Below are 15,230 nucleotides of genomic sequence, written 5' to 3' on the forward strand. Positions count from 1 at the left end.
GAACAGCAGAGAACCTGCACGAGTAACGCTGACACCAAACCCAACATACATTAAGCAAAATAGAAACATCACCACCCGACCCCCCATCTCTCCCCCCCCCTTTTCTTCCTAATGTCTCAACAAATGAAACTGATTTGTAAAAATGTTACATGGAAAAAATACGAGAGACATTACACATACTTCTGTAAATCAAGAAAATCTTTAATGAAGAAAAAGAAGAAGAAGAAGAAGACTCCCTGGAAAAGACCCTGATGTTGGGAAAGACTGAGGGCACAAGGAGGAGGGGACGACAGAGGATGAGATGGTTGGATAGTGTTCTCGAAGCTACCAGCATGAGTTTGACCAAACTGCGGGAGGCAGTGGAAGACAGGAGTGCCTGGCGTGCTCTGGTCCATGGGGTCACGAAGAGTCGGACACGACTAAACTACAAAAAGCTTCTCACAGTAGACAAATAAGCATTATAACTGCTGATATCAGCCGATCAATCTGCTGTTGAAGGCACAGGAGCAGAAGCTGGTACAAAAAGAGAAGCAGCTGGTAATCCTAGCCAGTGCTGGTGCCAGGCTATTTTGCACTCTAGGCAAGGCCCCAGGTTTGCAAAGGCTGCTATAGCACAAAGCTCTGAGTTTGAAATGTAGATATTCTATGCTGGATGTTTGCAAATCTGGATCTTATCCTCCTGTCAAGCACTCTACTTGTGGCTTGGCTGGCAATAACAGCACACAAAGTAGTAACAGGGGACTTAGGTGAGGGAAGGGGAAAAAGAGATGCCCCCCCCCCTCGCTCCAGGTGCCAAATTATGATGAAAGAAAATATTACCAGTTACTCCCCCGTTTCTGTCCTCAAAAGCAAGCAGAAGAAAATGCAAGGTTCTAAGTCAGCACTCAGCATTAAAATTCAAATGTTTTACACAAAGTTAATATTTTGTCTTTTTCACCCCCTAGCAGCACCCTTTGGCTGGGGCTGGGGCTGATGGAAACCGTAGTCCAAAACATCTGGAGAGCACTGGGTTAGAGAAGTCTGTCTAAGAGCAGAACGATGACAACATCATCATAAGAACTGCTTTCCTGAATTGGATCTATCTAATCCAGCCCTCTCCCTCCAACAACAGCCAGAGAGGTGCCCTTGGGTGTGATTCACACAGGAGGCAATAAATTTGTTTTTATCACAGTGGGAAGTAAGCAGCAATAATTACAATTCTGTTATTTGCCTCCCACTTTTGTTATGCAAAGCCAGAGAGACACCGACATATTACACAATGGGATTAATTTTCTGTATGACTATCAGATACAGATATCAGATGTGGTGTAGTGGTTAGAGACGTGGGAAACATGGGTTTGAATCCCACCTCAGCCATGCATTCCACAGGTTCACACTGGACTGGTAATCACCACTCATTTTTACCTACGTTATAAGAGTGTTGTAAGAATAAATGGAGGTTGCTCCATGTATAGCTGCTCTTGAGTTGCTTGGAGGAAGACTGGACTACTAACATGATGATGATAATGATGCTGCTGACATCACACAGAGCCCTCCCTACCAGTTAAATTTCTATGGCCTGTCTTTGCCTATCAGAATTCAACTCTGTGGTCTTAGCCCCTTCTCATGCTAACTAGGAAGAATACGCATTGCTAGGGAGGGCTGCTAAATCTTCCACACTACTTTGGAGAGTGGATTGGGGCATGCTGCTTATTAGGAGTAAAGCAACAGTAAAGCTTGCAGTAAGTTATCGGAATCCGTGGGGATGGAATAGACAGAAAAGCAACCTATTCATCCCTTACTGATTCCTTCTCTTTTAGTAAGGTTACCTGTTTGTAAAGTAGATCACCAACTCTCAAGCTTTACTTCCTTCTTGCTTCTTTTCCAAGTTAGTCTGAGTATGAGCTAACGTGTCAGTGTTAACTTCACATCTATTTGCAATGACTTTGTTTGCCTTGAGTAATAAATCTTTTAAGTTTTATCTATCCTTTCAATCAGAGTCTTTCTGCACATTGCTGCAATATATCCATCAAACTCCAACGCTATAAATGGCTGCCAGATCACTGCAGTGACAGAAGTTTTGGGTTTCTCCATTGTCTTCTACGTTATGGCATCGCTTACTCCATTCTAATGAGAGGAAGCCACAATGGGAGCGAAAAGGGAAAAGGGAAATCAGGCTGCAAACAAAATGAACTGTCAGCATTAACTTCTCATACTCTTAAGATTAAACCCTAGCATTAAATCCAGGACTAACCCCTGATGAACATGTTAAGGGCCTTGATCTGCAATCCTATATATTCAGATAAAAGTCTTGCTCGTTTCAATGGGTTTTACTGCCAGATAAGTGGACATGGGATTTTAGCCTAAATGAATGAATAAAGGGCTGTAGCTCTGCAGGCAGAAATTCAGTCCTTAGCATCTCCAGATAGGACAGGGGTGAGACCTTTCCCTGGGGCCCTGGAGAATCACAGCCAGTCAGTATATAATACTGGGCTATAAGATGGACCTGTTGTCTGACAAAAGGTGCTTCCAGATGGGGTTCAAATACTGCAAATGAATTGTTGAGACATCAAATAGGTTGTTGACAACAGGTTTATTTTAAAAGACTTTTTGCTGGATTAAATGAGAAGACAATGCGAGCTAGCATTTTCAGAACGCCATGTAGATGTGGTGAAAAACTTCCATGATGAGCATTGTTCCCACAATAAACACCTGCCTGGAAACACCCTGACACACACTGTAAGGCACTCTCCCTATGTTCATAGCTCAGTTTTGACTAGCTTGTGGTTTAGTACATAGAGGCGAGATGCAACACAATTAAGCAAATGCTCTTTGGATACAGTACATTGGCACAAATAACAGCCATTCTGTCATTGCTGAGCTTTATTCCCTTCCCTGTTGCATCAGATGTTCTTTCTGAATATTTACTTCCTCCTGGGTAACCCAGCTTCTCTTTGTGGCAGCACCTGTAGTGAAGTCATAATTCTCTTTTTGCAACATCACAGTCTGTTGCCATGGGAATGCATGTAATGTAATGTTATAAATTCAGCAGTAGAGCTTCATTCTTGGGAGCGGGTAGGAGCAGAAACTCTGGAGCAGGAAGACCCCTTATTTAAAAATAACAGGCTTTGATAGATAGCCAGAGAAGTCACACAGGCAATGACTGAGCTCCTCTCTAATTAGGATCTACGTAAGAATTGTTCTGAATGTGGAGATGCCTTTTATAGTAAGTGCTGATTATGCAGGAGGGCGGGAATGCCTGTTGGGGAGGTTATAGACTCGCACTTCAGACTGGAGTCTATTACAATTTTTTAATGGCATGCTTTCCATTTCCAGCTTTTGTTTCCAGTTCTCTAATTGCACATTAATATTAATCGCTGCTCTCTGAACATTCAAGGGGAAATAAGGAAATTCACTAACTAAGGTAAATCCACTCCAAAATGCCCAGTCACTTCATTGTTATTAATCATGTATACAGCACAAGAATTCTACAGAGTGCTTTAGAATCCTTATCTCATTCATTCTAACTCTGATATGACAGGAGTGCTCCACTGTGCATTTCTCATGAGAGATTAAAAAGAACGAAGAAATTCTCGGAGGCTGACAAGGAAACTCTCTGCCCAGTCATTCACAAGTGGAGGCACTGCGGAAAAAGAAAGCACACATGGGATCCAGGAGCAAAGGCAGATTTTTGGCTATATGAAAGCATCTTTCCTGATCACAATTCAGCCCTTTAACACGAATAGGTGTGTTTTAAAAGAGGTCTGAAGACAAAGTCATTTTGTGTATTTTACAGTGGAATCCACTGTATGTCAACTGAGAAGTAAATTGCACTCAGCTGAATTATTCTTACTCATTGTGTATAGGATGGTCAGCCAGATATGGCTATTTCAGTTTGGTGTTTTGCTGTAATAGGAAATCAAAACAGTAAAGACAGCATTTCTTTCTGATTTGTTTGTTTTATGTTGCCTCGCACTTCAATAACTCAAAAAAGCACCTACAATGAAGTTTGGGTGATATGCAAAATTTAATTAAAATTACTCAATCAGACAATTAACTGGTTAAAAGGAAGGTGATTAATTGACTTAGGGAAAAGATAATAAAATGTACAATCAGACATAGGAGAACATAAACACAAAATAGAATACCAAGTTGTGCTTGCTTCAAAAACATTTTTGTTTTTGAAAGTGGTGTCACCGAAAACCAGACACGTGGTTGAGATCCCTGTAGCCATGAGAATGCTTAAATACCATGGAGTTCTGCTGGAGAACAAAGTATCAAACCAGTTATTGCATTTCTCTGGGGTTGGCAGTACTGGGTTTTGTGTTTCCCACACTATTTAGCAGACTCACATAGGGAGGCATTTAAAAGTTATTGCAGCTCTGTAAGAGCCCTGGACATGTGGCGGTAGCCAAAGAGATGAACATATGAAGCAGCCTTTGGATAAAACGCTGACTTCAGAAAATTCCAGAAATCCAAGTTAAATCCTTTTTAGAGTTTGTAGTTAGCAATTCAGTAGCAGGCAGGTGTTGTTTCTCTCAGATTCACTTTATACACTGCAATGTTCCTAGACAGAGTACACATCTGCGTAGAAATCACCATGTTTCATGCCAGCAAATTGGCTCTACAGATGAGAGATGTCATAAACATGTAATATAGTACTTTCCTTCTATATATCACCATGTAGAATGTTACAATGTGTGAAAGAGCCTAAAGTCAAAAGAAAACCAGTCCTCTCTCATAAAGCATCTGAAGTTCTTTCCAACATACATATTGCTGTTGCCAAAGAAAACCCAAACTTTTCCCTATACTGTGAACTAGAAGCCTTGGACCCAGCTTTGCTTGGGAATTCTAAGAAACAACAATAAAAAAATCGGCAGTTTTGAAATTGGTGGTTTAAATGGTGCAGTTTTTAAAGGTTCAGTCTTGATTCAAAATGGCATCCAATTGTATCCAAGCATAGATGAAAACCTGCTTCTTGATCTCAGGAACTAGCATAAAAAAATGGCCGTAATATCTTTAGAGGTATCCAAATGCATGGTGAACAAACAACTTTCTAAAATATACAGTAGAAGCTTAGTGTGACACCACAAATCCATTAAATTAGAATGAATCAAAAGCATTTCTCTTACCTTTTCAGACTGGATAAAGATGTAATTTAACATATAGGTCTGATCATCATTGAGCAGTTATAAAGTCATCCGTATAAGTGAACAGAACCAAGTACAGTGGTGCCTCGCAAGACGAAATTAATTCGTTCCGCAAGTCTCTTCGTCTTGCGGTTTTTTCGTCTTGCGATGCACGGTTTCCCATAGGAATGCATTGAAAATCAATTAATGCGTTCCTAGGGAAACCGCCTTCAGACCAGGTCCGGGGACAGTCTGTCCCCGGACCTCTTCTGAAGGCTGGGGGGGGGGGACAAGGGCTTTTCTTCCCACCCCCAGCATTTTAAAAAACCCTGGGACAGCGGAGGACTTCTCCGCTGTCCGGGGCGATCTTAAAATGCTGGCGGGCGGCATTTTAAAATCGCCCCGGACAGCGGAGGACTTCTCCGCTGTCCGGGGCGATTTAAAAGCCCCTGGGAAGGCAGGCAGGGGGGACAAAGACTTTCGCCCCCTGCCCGCCTTCAGAAGGTGTTCCCGCCCCCCGCCCCACTTCGGAACAGCTTTCCGAAGTGGGGCGGCTGGGGCAGGTGTCCCCGCCCCCCCCCCGCCCCACTTCGGAACAGCTTTCCGAAGTGGGGCGGCTGGGGCAGGTGTCCCCGCCCCCCTCCCCACTTCGGAACAGCTTTCCGAAGTGGGGCGGCTGGGGCAGGTGTCCCCGCCCCCCCTCCCCACTTCGGAACAGCTTTCCGAAGTGGGGCGGCTGGGGCGGCTGGGGCGGGTGTCCCCGCCCCCCCTCCCCACTTCGGAACAGCTTTCCGAAGTGGGGCGGCTGGGGCGGGTGTCCCCGCCCCCCCTCCCCACTTCGGAACAGCTTTCCGAAGTGGGGCGGCTGGGGCAGGTGTCCCCGCCCCCTCCCCACTTCGGAACAGCTTTCCGAAGTGGGGCGGCTGGGGCAGGTGTCCCCGCCCCCCCGCCCCACTTCGGAACAGCTTTCCGAAGTGGGGCGGCTGGGGCAGGTGTCCCCGCCCCCCCGCCCCACTTCGGAACAGCTTTCCGAAGTGGGGCGGCTGGGGCAGGTGTCCCCGCCCCCCCTCCCCACTTCGGAACAGCTTTCCGAAGTGGGGCGGCTGGGGCAGGTGTCCCCGCCCCCCCTTCGGAACAGCGTTTTAAAATGCTGGGGGTCGGCAGCGCTTCGCTCTCGACCCCCAGCATTTTAAAACCTCCCCGGGACACGGGGAGATTTTAAAATGCTGGGGGTCGGCAGCGCTTCGCTCCCGACCCCCAGCATTTTAAAACCTTCCCGGGACACGGGGAGATTTTAAAATGCTGGGGGTCGGCAGCGCTTCGCTCCCGACCCCCAGCATTTTAAAACCTCCCCGGGACACGGGGAGATTTTAAAATGCTGGGGGTCGGCAGCGCTTCGCTCCCGACCCCCAGCATTTTAAAACCTTCCCGGGACAGGGGGAGATTTTAAAATGCTGGGGGTCGGCAGCTAACGCTTCGCTCCCGAACCCCAGCATTTTAAAATCTCCCCGGGACAGAGACTTCTCTGCTGTCCCTTGGAGATTTTAAAATGCTGGGGGTCGGCAGCGAACGCTTCGCTCCCGCCCGCCAGCATTTTAAGATCGCCCGGGGCAGGCGGGGGGGGGGGGAAGGCAGGACACGGGGAGATTTTAAAATGCTGGGGTTCGGCAGCGCTTCGCTCCCGACCCCCAGCATTTTAAAACCTCCCCGGGACACGGGGAGATTTTAAAATGCTGTGGGTCGGCAGCGCTTCGCTCCCGACCCCCAGCATTTTAAAATCTCCCCGGGACAGAGACTTCTCTGCTGTCCCTTGGAGATTTTAAAATGCTGGGGGTCGGCAGCGAACGCTTCGCTCCCGCCCGCCAGCATTTTAAGATCGCCCGGGGCAGGCGGGGGGGGGGAAGGCAGGCGGGGGGGAGCAAAGACTTTTGCTCCCCGCCGGCCTTCGGAAGAGGTCCTCTTCTGAAGGCCGGCTGTGGGCGAAAGTCTTTGCTCCCGACCGCCAGCATTTCCCTATGGGCTTTCGTCTTGCGATGCAAGCCCATAGGGAAATTCGTCTTGCGAAGCGCCTCCAAAACAGAAAACCCTTTCATCTTGCGGGTTTTCCGTCTTGCGAGGCATTCGTCTTGCGGGGTACCACTGTATTGCTTCTTACAACTTCCTGGTTAAAAGGCTAGCTTAGAAAAGATAGAAGAGATATGCTTGAAGCATGCTAGGCTGCTGTTTGAAGTGGAAAGGGGCTAGATATGGGTCAATACAAATTCAAGCTGAATACTGATAAAACATGTTGCTACTTGCTCCAATTTCTTGGGCCCCAGAGGTGGGGAGATTGTCTCCTTCCGGGCCAGATCAAACCCCCGTAGGAAGAGGTTCGTTGCATAAGGGTACTCCTGGATTCAGCGTTGTTACTGGAGGCTCAGGTGGTCTTGGTGGCTAGGAGTGCCTGCTTCCAGTTCTAGCCGCTTTTGGGCAGAGATTACTTGGTGGTTGTGCTCCAAACTCATGTAATTTACAGATTGGATTATTGGAATGTGCTGTACATGGGCTTTCCTTGAAGATCTGGGATAACCACTCTGCTATAACCAACATGCGTAAGTCTAATTAATGCACAAAGGGGTTAAGACCATAGAGTAAGCTGTCCTGCCATGCTTAGCTATTTAGCCTACTGTTCCTTCCTAGTCTACCAGAGAAGCTCAACATGTGAGCATGGCTCTCACAAGCCTTTCTTGAGTTCCTGTACTAATAGTTTAAGAACTTTCACCACTCTAACTAAACCAAATTTTACTGCCTGTGCAACCTCTGCTGAATGTTATATGGAAAAGCACATGAACCAGATATTTGAAGTTTGTAAGTAAACCATTTTTAACTTACCAAATGTGTGGTGTGTTTTTTTATGCTAAGGGAAGAGGGAAGTGTTGGAGCTCACAAGAGTATATTTTAAAGGTCTAGCAGCCTACATTTCCATGCTTTACTTTACTGAGTACTTTGTGATTTTAAATCTCTGCTGGGGTTCTCTCACCAGAGTACTTGCCCCAAACTTCAATTTTGGCACCCAGGGAATTTTCCTTCAAATACAGTATCTATATTCTTTCCCTGGCCATCAACAGAAGATGACTTAGAAACTTAACTGTTCAAAGACGCAGAAGCCAAATTACTAGATGGGGTTCCATTTAGAACCCACAATAACTCCTGTTTTAAAACAGCTGCACGGCTTGCCAGTTCACTTCTTGGCTACAACCATGGCCCCCATTGCAGCAGATCACACTAAAACTGTGGGGAAAGAGTCTGGTTTGTAGAGACCACATGTGAGTAGTGCAAAATGCCGTCTGAACGCCTTGACCTCCATCCTAAATGTACAGCATTGCCGCCGGTAGAAGCACGCTCTGCACATGCTCAAGGGGCAGGCGTCCACTTCACGTGCTCTGCAGCTGACCTCTTGCACTTGATAAAGGGTTACTCAAAAGAAAGAGAGCAAGCCCTGCTTCTGTCTTCCTTTGAGTTAACCTTAAGAGCCTGAAACCTGCCAAGCTCACACTTTGCTCCTGCACCATGATGCCTGCTCCCTCGCCCCTCAAAACTGCAGCCCTACATTTTCCCTTCACCTCGATGCCCCTTTCCTGCCCCAGGATCCTGGGTGGGTTCGAAGCAGCGGGTCGGCCTGCAGGAAGGTGCAGCAGCGGCAGAGAGGGAGACAGAGAAACTTACTTTTCATACACCAGGAAAATAATAATAATTTCTAATAATTTATTACTTCTACCCTGCCCACCTGGCTGGGTTTCCCCAGCCACGCTGGGCGGCTCCCAACAGAATATTAAAAACACGATCAAACATTAAAAACTTCCCTAAACAGGGTTGACTTCAAATTCCTGACATGTCCTGGTTTGGGGGCGAACTGCCCTGAGACCCCCCCCCCCAAGTTTTTAAATTTAATAAATAAAATTTTTAAATCGGTGCTTGGGGTTTTTTTTTGGCTGAATTGGCCGAATGTCATGAAAACCCGGTTAAGTGGCAACAACGTGATGGAAAAAGCGCCAAAAATGAGGTTTCCCCAAGCTCAACCATTTTGGTAGTTTCCTTTTTATAAAAGTGTTGGGGCCGTCCTAAAAAAACAGCTGAAGAACTTTGCTGGTACTTTTGGAAACGCCGCCACCTCTTCTCGGGCCTGGGCTGAGGCTCCTGCGCGTCTTCCTGCGCTCTAGGCCACGAGGCGGAGACTTTCCGAGGGCGCTGCCGGTCTCCGGCCAGCCAGGAAAAGAGCTGCTACCGAAGCGGGGGCGACGCCTGCCTGGGAGAAGCAGCCGCCGCCGCCGCCGCCGCGAGTGGGTGGTCGCGCGGCTGCCGTTTGCACAACAAGCGGGCCGGCTTGAATGGCTGACTGGGAAAGGGAAGACGCGGGCAGCGGCATCTGCCCCCGACTCCCGCCCCGCTCCTCAAGCCTGCAATGGGCTCGGCAGGGCCGTTTCCTTCGCTTCGCCGCGAGAAGCTCGCTCGCTCTCCGGCTGGCGCAGACCAGAGCCGCCTTTGCTCGGCTATCCCTAAATCTTTACAACTCTCCGGCGCTTGGAGGGCCGGCAACGCGCGGTGGCTCCCGACGAGTCTTTATCTGTTTGCAGCTTGCCGAGCGTTTTGGCTGAGAGCCTCCGAGCCGCTTCCTGGGAGAAGTTTCTCGATTGTTCTCGAAGCTCTTTCCTTAGTTAGCTGAGACTGACGCTCCGAAAGAGAAAGTGCCGGCGGTGGAGGTGGCTTGGGGAAGCCACCTCCTCCCAGCTTGAATCGTCTTGCTCCTGGGTTTCGGACCTGGGATCGCTGGCTGTTTAGATTTAAGTTACTGAGTACTGACTGATGGAGAACAGCACTCTGCATATGCCCAGAGACATGTATTGCTTCACGAGGTTCTGAGAGAATCCCAGCGTCCCCTTGCATTGCCAGGGTAGCTTACAATAAAAATGTATAATATAGCATAAAAGCGGAGGCATCAAAACAACATAAAAATGGGAATGCAATAAAAGCAGGCTCCCCAATGAAACAGAGCAACCGAAGCTGGGAAAAGGAGAAAGGGTGTTGCTCAGCAGCGGAACGAAATCTGAGTGGTGCCAATTGAGCCAATTTGGGAAAACATTTCAAAGCTGTGGCACCAACGCTAAAAAGGCCCTGTTCCCCATAAACAGCCACTGCACCTCAGGTGGGGAGGATGAAGATTTCGAAGTATTGGAATGGCCAAAAGCCGCCATGCTGTGGTGGTATTTGGGGATTGTTCATTATATGTATTTAGAAACCGGAAAATAAAGTTAAGAAGGGACAGGACCAGCACTTCGTATTGGGCCTTGAAACAGACTGGAAGTCAGTGTCTGGCACTAGCCTTTGCTGAAGGCAAGGTGGGCTAGATAAGAGATTTCTGTAGAAGGCAGACTGCTTCCAAAGTAGCCCCTTAGGACTTCTGTTCACTTTTGTATGAAGAATGGCCTTTCTCACTGTGGAAACACTTCTTGCAGCTTTCGCCCAGGAGGACAGACTAGCTGTCTCTTCCGGGGGTGGGGGGTGGGAAGAAACGTGTAGCAATATGTTTATTCCCAGGAGCACACAGCTTCAAAACATGAGAGTGAAAGGCTTTGTCTTACATACCTCCATGGAGCCAGCTTTTGCTGCTTTTATATGATTAGAGGAGGTGTGCTATGTATTATTTAAAATCATCCTATATGAATATAGTTGATTGTGGCAGGTTTCCCTTAACTACTCCGTTGCTTTTCCCCCCTTGGTTTTATTTTGCAAATTTGCTCCTTTGATCTACATCTGTCAGACAAGATCTCTTTGCTGGCACTGTGGATGAAAACTGAAATGAGATTGATGAAGGGGAAGCAAGCTGAGCAATGTGTCTTTCAGCAAGTAAGACTAAAAACATTGATGAGCAGGTGTATTCAGTTAACTCACTAAATGGGAATTTTAAACGGTGGGCTTGTAGCTGAATTTTAATGGTGAATTGTCCCTTGGGGAAACATAGGGCTCTATTATTTAAAAATAATAATAATTAAAAAGCAATATCTTGAGTTGTGATAAGACAGTTGTAGAAAGCCAGTGCTGTCTTGAGAGCAATGATGGGCTACTAACAATAAACTATCCCTACTAGGCCACTGTGTCAGCAGAATGTTTTGAGTAGGGCTACCATTTTTACTTGCTAAAATTATTGTCCTTTGAATGGCGTAAAGGGAGAAAATCAGCTGAAAGTTTTTTATCACTACACCTCCACTCTGGGAAAAGTTGTACCTGATGAATTTCTGCCTGTTCAGTTGTTTGAGGCAACATAACCCTGCTCAAAAATGGCAATCTTGATTTTAAACTATTAGCAAGCATATTTCAACATCTCCATCTGAATTATTGTAAGGTACTCGGTATCTGGTATATAGTATATATAAAGTCTTTCAGTAATTCAGATAGAGATAGTGAAAAGTTCTCCTGGTTGCTGCTAGTTCTATTTTGAAACACCCACAGTTACCGTATTTTGCGCCCCATAAGACGCTCCGGCCCATAAGACGCACCTAGTTTTTTGGGGGGGAAATAAAGGGAAAAAATTATTTCCCCCCCAGGCGCGGGGCTGGGGCAGCCCGAGCTTCCCCCGACCCCAGCCCCCAAACAGGCAGCTCTCTGCAAGCCGTGGGAGCCCAGCGGTGGTTCCCGCTGCTTGAGGAGAGATCCGCGAAGCCTGCACGTGCTGGGATCAGCGCTTGCAGGCTTCGGGATGCCGGCAACTCTCCCCAAGCAGTGGGAACGTTCCCGCTGCTTGGGGAGAGATCCGCGAAGCCTGCACGTGCTGGGATCAGCGCGGGCAGGCTTCGGGATGCCTGCAACTCTCCCCAAGCAGTGGGAACGTTCCCGCTGCTTGGGGAGAGATCCGCGAAGCCTGCGCGTGCTGGGATCAGCACGCGCAGGCTTCGGGAAGCCTGCAACTCTCCCCAAGCAGTGGGAACGTTCCCGCTGCTTGGGGAGAGATCCGCGAAGCCTGCGCGTGCTGGGATCAGCGCTTGCAGGCTTCGGGATGCCTGCAACTCTCCCCAAGCAGTGGGAACGTTCCCGCTGCTTGGGGAGAGATCCGCGAAGCCTGCGCGTGCTGGGATCAGCGCTTGCAGGCTTCGGGATGCCGGCAACTCTCCCCAAGCAGTGGGAACGTTCCCGCTGCTTGGGGAGAGATCCGCGAAGCCTGCACGTGCTGGGATCAGCGCTTGCAGGCTTCGGGATGCCGGCAACTCTCCCCAAGCAGTGGGAACGTTCCCGCTGCTTGAGGAGAGGTCCGCGAAGCCTGGAGAGCGAGAGGGGTCGGTGCGCACCTACCGCTCTCGCTCTCCAGGCTTCAGCGAAAGCCTGCATTCGCCCCATAAGACGCACCCACATTTCCCCTTCATTTTTGGAGGGGAAAAAGTGCGTCTTATAGGGCGAAAAATACGGTAAGTGCTAGTATTGATGTCCTTTGCTGTCTCAAATAATTGCCAGCCATTTTAATCTCTATGTTCAGATACTGGATAAACATTGAGAATGCTGGATTTGGGTGAAACAAATATGTGTTCTCTTTTGATTTTATACTATATATATTTTCTAAACAAGAAATCATTATTAGCTGAGAGAGAGACTTCATTAAATGTTCTCAAAGTAATACACACTTTGAAGTTTTGGATTCATCCATCCATTAGTCATATAATGACAACCAAACAGATAATTTACATGTTGATTATAAGCACATTTGCTTAAGATTCCAATGGAACTAACTCCCAAATGTTAGGCTCACTGTTTTTAAACCTTCAAGTTGGCATGTGTTTACAAAAGAAATTAATGAGGCCCTATGTTTCATCAGTTTTGAGGTTGAACACAATAAAGGTTGTATATTGTATGTTCTCTGTCAAATTGCAATGTAGACTTCAAATATATTTGGGGACATGATTTTCTATAGCCGTATTCAAACAGAGAGATAAGTCATTAATCATGCATCTGTGAAAAGACTCACCCTTGAATTTTATTCAGTGTTAAAAAGAATTAACTATTTCATTAGAAAAATGCTTACAGGACTCAGACAACTATTAGGATCTTTTCCCTCTTTGGCAACCATCCATTGCCTTTCATACACTGTGGTTATCACCCGATGCTGACAGGTTATTAGAAACCCTTCCCTGCTGGTCACCCATTAACTGGTGTGGGAAATAGTTTAAATTGGATAGTGTAGATAGGAGAAAATAAGTAACAAAGCCATTTCTAATTCCAGTCAACCATCAGCGGCTGGCTATTTTTCAAAAATAACAATTCTACTACTCTTCATTTGTCAGTGAATTGCATCTGTATGCTTGCACAGTATATGATGTAGTTAAGGATCTGAAATAAACAGGTATGCCTTATCTATAGTGTATCTCCCAATTCCCTCTCCAACTCACTGTAGGATACATCATATCTTATGCATAGGATGTGTAACACTGGATTGACTATTGACAGGGCATGATGGAGGAGATCCAGTCTGCCTCAAGCTGTGTACTTGGCCCAGAAGAGAGTGGTTTTGCCATATGCCTTTTAAGGGGATGGAAGGGGGTTGGCATAGAGCAGAATTTACCTTTCTTCCCATGGGTAGGATGCTGCGATAGCACAAGATTTGCAGTTATGCCGATAAATTGTGCTTGAGCCTTGAAAATGAAAATGCTGTAGTCTAAACAGTTTGTCATGGCATAAGCTTTTATGGAGTAGAGATCATTTCATGGAGTAGAGATCATTTCATCGTAGCCCACAAAAACCTTTAAAGAACATCCTAAGAACCTATTGGATCAGGCTAGTAGCCCAGTATACCTGAAGGAGTGTCTCCACCCCCATCATTCTGCCCGGACACTGAGGTCCAGCGCCGAGGGCCTTCTGGTGGTTCCCTCACTGCGAGAAGCAAAGCTACAGGGAACCAGGCAGAGGGCCTTCTTTGGTAGTGGCACCCGCCCTGTGGAACGCCCTCCCACCAGATGTCAAGAAAATAAACAACTACCTAACATTTAGAAAACATCTGAAGGCAGCCCTATTCAGGGAAGGTTTTAATGTGTGACATTTTGATGCATTTTTAATCTTTGTTGGAGGCCACCCAGAGTGGCTGGGGAAACCCAGCCAGATGGGTAGGATGCAAATAATACATTATTATTATTATATTATTATTACCTAGTCCAGCTTCCTGATCTCACAGTGGCCAAGCAGATACCTATAGGAAGCCTGCAAGCAAAACCTGAGCCTTCTTCCATCCTGCAGTTTCCAGCAGCTGGTACTCAGAATCACATGGTCTCTGGCCAAGGAGGCAGAGCACAGCCTTCATCATGGCTGGTAGCCAAAGTTATTAAAGTTGGTGGCCATCACTGCTTCCTCTAAGAGTGAATTCCGTAGTTAACCATTCCTGCTGTCTTGAATCTTCCAACATTCAGCTCCCATGAGTTCTAGTATTATGAGAGAGGGAGAAAAAACTTCACGCATAATTTTATAAACTTGACACGCATAATTTTATAAACTTCTATAATGTGAAGTAAAATAAGCTACTCTAAGCTGCTGCGAATTCTCACAAGAATCAGAATAGCAGCAAATGCAGACAGCTGGGATGTTTGGAGGGATTAATTCAAGGGACATCAGTTCCTGAGGGAAGAGATTTGGGAGACAAGACCAGGAAAGGAGCCAAAAGAGTGGTTTTTAATATATATATTTAAGCTGTGAATTGCAATGGGTAAATGTGTGTTGTCATACAGAACACAACAATATTTTATTGCAGGTCCTTCCTATCTAGAGACTAAACTAACAGCACAATCTTATGCATTCCTACTCAGAAGAAGTAAGCCTCATCAAATTCAGTGGGGCTTACTGCCAGGTAAGTGGATATAGGATTGTAACCTAAGTAAATGTGGCTGAAATAATTGCATATTCTTCCTTTGTTCATGCTCCAACTTCATATCCTTCCCCTTGCTTGGTTGTGTCTGTCTAGATTCTAAGCCCCCTGAGGGTAGAGTCCTCTCATTCCTTATAAAGCTCTGCAGTGCTATATTGTCCTTATTACAATTAATAGAATACCTGATATCTCAATAAAGAGTGTGGTGCACAGTATGAAGCAAGCACTTAAATTAATACAGATCATGG

At 46.5% G+C, this 15,230-nt stretch overlaps 1 long non-coding RNA gene across 1 annotated transcript; it reads left to right on the top strand.

The window, feature by feature from the left end:
* The first annotated feature begins 3,014 nt into the window (after positions 1-3,014).
* Positions 3,015-3,929, top strand: LOC308593748. The gene is made up of 3 exons (XR_014011046.1): positions 3,015-3,205; positions 3,316-3,403; positions 3,521-3,929. It is a non-coding gene; the product is annotated as an uncharacterized lncRNA (long non-coding RNA).
* Positions 3,930-15,230: the final 11,301 nt, after the last annotated feature.

Source organism: Podarcis bocagei, assembly GCF_964188305.1.
Source record: "Podarcis bocagei genome assembly, chromosome: 1".
In the NCBI taxonomy this organism is placed as follows: Eukaryota; Metazoa; Chordata; class Lepidosauria; order Squamata; family Lacertidae; genus Podarcis; species Podarcis bocagei.